This window comes from Bombus vosnesenskii, unplaced genomic scaffold (assembly GCF_011952255.1).
Source record: "Bombus vosnesenskii isolate JDL3184/JDL3185 unplaced genomic scaffold, Bvos_JDL3184-5_v1.1 scf7180000013302, whole genome shotgun sequence".
Lineage (NCBI taxonomy): Eukaryota > Metazoa > Arthropoda > Insecta > Hymenoptera > Apidae > Bombus > Bombus vosnesenskii.
The window spans coordinates 2,793,785-2,798,736 of NW_022882951.1; positions in this window are offsets into that span (position 1 = coordinate 2,793,785).

Here is a 4,952-nt window from a genome sequence, read left to right on the forward strand (position 1 = left end):
TTCGTCCGTCTACTAAACCTTTCCTTCGCTTGTTTCTACCGCGGATCGCCTCCTCACTGTCGTCGTTCGCCCACGCGTTTCTCTTTTTCTTTCTTTCCAATCTACGAATATCCGAATGCTTTTATCTTTTGATATGTATCAAAGATGTATTAATTAATACGTATCGATCGATGGTGTTTGGCTTCTCTTTAAGGATTATTATTAAAGAAATATAACGACGTACGTGTAGACGTTTGTTCGAACGGCTTTATCTTCGACTGCTATATATATATGCCGATACACGAACTAGCCGACTGATTGATTTTAATAGTTGTAAACAAGTGGCGAGAATTTATGAGGGAACGTTTAAACGCAATTTGCACACGGTTGGTTTGGTTAGGCAGTTCGAAGAATACGCTTTCGTATAGCAAGTACATACGTTGTTTCTGTCATCGTTCTGCGTAATGCTTTCAGGTTCCAACACGCGGAATGTAAAATGTTTAGAGATTAATACGTGTTAACTATAGAGCTAGAGGGTAAGGAAACGCACGTGGATGCAGAGCTTGTTATTAATACATCGTTGGCGCTATTACACTTGACACGGTATCAATCATGATATCGGTATGAAATTAATTAAAAACGTTCAAATCGATAAATATAATGCTATAAATACGATGCTGTTTCGTTTACAATGCTATAAGATCAAGTCTTATACTGTGAATATAATTGTTTGGAAAATTATAGTTATTTTTTAACAGGTAATAATGTAATCGTTTATTTTTCCATTTGATTCTTCGTCACTGGCAGACTATTTACAATTAATAAAGAATATAATACAGTTCATATCGTTAAACAAACGATTATATTCTTAAACCTAAATAATCTAATTGAATCTAATAGCGTTAAAGAATAACTAATTCTCTAAAAATTATCTGAATAATATTAATAAATATTATTCTCAGAATATGACCTAATCTATATCTTACACATAGAATGACATCGTATTTATGTTAATCGATCATGAGACTGAACGTAAATAATAATATAGATCGTGCGATAAACAAAATGACATCATATTCGCGGTAACAGATCATGAGACATTCTAATCATAAATAATCGTCTGAGCATTTGATCGTGAGTCATCGTCTAATTAGACGATGATCAATTTTACACCACCAATATACGCTAATGACAAAAATCACTAATATCTCGTTACCATATTAAGACAACGTTTGTGGCGATACAATATTCTACCCTTATCCCTTAACTACACATTCATATTTTTCTTTTTTATTTAATATTTCACATTCACAGTTTGTCCAATTTGGACATTTGGTAGATTTTTTTAGCTGTTTGATTATCACGTGGGTGGCTACCCCCAGCGGCGTACCATCTTCGTGTTTGTTAGGTTATATCCTTTATGAGATCTGCTGGGTGTTTCCTTTTTAGTCTTCTTTCTATGCTTGATGTGTTGTATACGTTCATATGAAAGAATATAGTGTATAATATCTTTAACTTGCACAAACCTAAATAATCCAAAGAAAATTACAAATCCGCCGTACGTTTCAAGTACCTAGAAGCGCTGTTTGCAGCTTCTTATTATACAGGGTGGTTGGTAACTGGTGGTACAAGCGGAAAGGGGGTGATTCTACGCGAAAAAAGAAGTCGAAAATGTAGAATAACAATTTTTCGTTCGAGGCTTTGTTTTCGAGAAAATCGACTTTGAATTTTCGCTCGGTACGCGTCCACTTTATCGCGTCTCGTTATAACGGATCTCACCGTAGATCGTTGTCTCGATGGAAAAATGTAAAAAAAGAAAGAAAAATTTGTGTTCTATATTTTCGACTTCTTTTTTCGCGTAGAATCACCCCCTTTCCGCTTGTACCACCAGTTACCAACCACTCTGTATTTGACGATCTTTACGTATTAATTTATTGCTTCTCAGAAAACTATCGTCAATCGTCTAGAAATTATACGATTAATGGCTCTTTTGTTGAAATTTTCGTGGAAATGTCGAAAGTGATCGATTCAGAAATGCGATTTTGTAACACTCGATTTCTGCAATTTGACAGTCTTTGTATTTCAAGAGCTGGCTACCGTTTAGCTATTCTTTCTCGTTTTCGAGCAAACCGACCGCGTTAAACTCAATCATACCTACCTGCTGACAAGCGTCAAGCCAAATTGACATTGGCAATACCCGATACTCGGGTGCTCGATGCGAGGCCTTCTCCAAGGCTGCAGTCACGTGTATATTTGTCGTGAAAATGTCATTGCTCGTGTGCTCGTCCGTAAATATATTGCGAGATACGTAACGATGCGTTAGAACACGATCTTCAAACATATTCGTGAGTTTCCTTGGATAAAAACGTAATCAGCCCGCTCTCGACCTGTTTCCATTTAAATGGCTTTCTGATTCTTGATCCTCTCTGTCCTGTTTCGCGTTGATTTTACAATTTTTACAGTCGAACCGATCGATATCTATAGGTCAGATATTCGTGAATTTGTGGTATCTTTCGGTTCCTCTTTCCTGGAACGTTTTCGATTTAGAAACGCGTGTTTAGTTTAGTACAAAGGACCATTGTCATGTTTGACAACGCTGGTCTTGAATATGGTTTGTTTAAAGATAACCATAGCGTTAAGCGTGGAATTTTAAGGGAATTCCTTACTTACTTGATAATTGTATCAAATATCAAACAGAATGGGTAAAAATAAATAGAAATTCGAGAAGGAGGGATATTGGAAGAAACGGGTAGGAAAAATTATTGATCAAGCTTTATGATGTCACTCGTGACCTTTGATCTTCGTTCGCGAAGAAAATGTTTAGTCATCTTCACCTCCGTTCGATTTTCCGGAAACTCTTCGAGATATCTTTGTCCAATTTCGCAATTGGAATTCGATTACGGTTGAAGGATCGCATAGTCTGAGATGAGAATAATCAAGTACCGCGATCGGTTACAGTCGTATTTCCTTGTTTTCCATTCTACGTTCACCTTCCGTGGCAAATCTCCTTAATCCTGTCTGAAATTAATCGTCTGCCATTGTGAAGGATTTATCAAATCGAAACTAGGGGCGAGCAATCGACCAACGGATTTATCCTCAACACCGGTGCAAATACATCTGTTTAAATACGTCCTAGTGACGTTCGGACGTTCTTTAAATCGTATCTCGCTGGACACGAAAATACGATCGCGTGATGAATGCGATGACGCCATTGTAAGCGCGTTCTCACCAGTGAAAATAGGAGGCAAATAGCGGAATTTTCCTGTTCCATAGTTGCGGTAACTGTTCCCGACAGCAATTTTACAATTTACAATTTACAATTGCGTTCGATGCATCGTAAATTTGCCATAAGGCGGTTTAATTTAAAGGGGACATCGGATTTTTACGATTTTAGGAGATTCGAGGAAGCGAACTTAAAGCGATGTTAAAAGAAAGAATTTTATAGTTTACGGCGTTGCTCATCAGCTATTTCGAAACATATGATATAGCTTAGACTAAACTATGGACAATTATCCTGAAACATACAGTTTAAATTGGAGTAGCATTTCTGATGTTAACAAATATTCAACAGAAGAGATTTTCGGACTCTAACTCGTAAGAAGGATGGAAGAAAGCTGATCTTTCAGATTTGGCACTCTTCGGTCATTCGCGGCGACCTCCTAGCACGTATATACCGGGTACTCTAAATGTAACTTTATTTTTGTTGCCTGTACCGATCGACCCAGCGATACAGATTCGAACGAAGCGTATTTATTTCCAATTCGGCCACGGCCAGACTGGCCTGCGTGATGTTGATAGACCCCCATGACGCGTTTCTACCGTTACACGTCAGTCAATGCCTTCCCAATTAATCGTCGTACTTATTTGTAAAAGATTTATTACCCTCATATTGTAGGAATTTTTATCGAATTTAGATTTAAAAATGTGATTGCTATTTCGTTGAATTTTATATCTTTCTTTGCATCTATAATAGCTTGTTATGGATCTTGCTATAGTTATCGATCGAAATCTAGGATCTCCTATGATGCGACAAAATATTCATTTCATCGACACGATTATTCGCAACGTTATTAACATTTGGTTTAGCACGCAAGCAACGTTTCGTAGTAGCATTAACGTTTAGGATAATTTTCGTATCGTCTCTGTAAAATAACGTTTTTACCTGTATCAGAGATATCTTAACATGCTACTCGTTAGAAATTTTCTTCTGTTCGACGAAGAATGCAACAACCTTTAGTTACAACGAAATTATACAAAGAGCGATAAGCTCTGCTGGTTTCGTCAAGAGGTAAATTACAGTAGCCATTTTAAATTGCACAATAGACAAAGATTTCCTGTTGGCACAGTAGTATTACATACCGGTTACTGGTACACGGTAATATAGCAGAAGAAGGACGATTGCGAAAGTTAGAATTTAGAAAACTATGACAATATAGTTTTAACAATGTAGTCGTTGCACGTACAACGATCAATTATTAAATATAATTGTTAAAAACTAGTCTAATCGTCAGTTGATTTTTGACCTGCAATGTATCGAAAGAAAAAGACGATCGATTCTTGTTCGTAAAGTATCGAATAGTACGAAAAAAGTTATCTTTGATCGATAATTAAGTAGTAGGAAATTGAGGTTTATGTTTATGAGACATGCGAAAATGCAATGGAAAGCTTAGCATATTCTCTGTTTCCGGTTCCTGTAGCTTTAATTTCTATCGCGTGACTACAGAAAATCCTCTTGAAAACTGGTGAGAGGCTAAGGGATGGTAAAGGGTGGTTGCAAGATTAACTTAAACCACGAAATGATTCAAAGAGGATGTAAAAACCTAAATATCGTTTGCTTACTGAGATTTATTCAATTTTTAAACTAGACAAATTCCTTGGATACATTTACAGGATAGTTAGTTCTTGACAGGTGGAGATTAGAATAGTCTATATGTCAAATTCAATGGAGTTTTTTGATTCTTCGTTACGTTTGC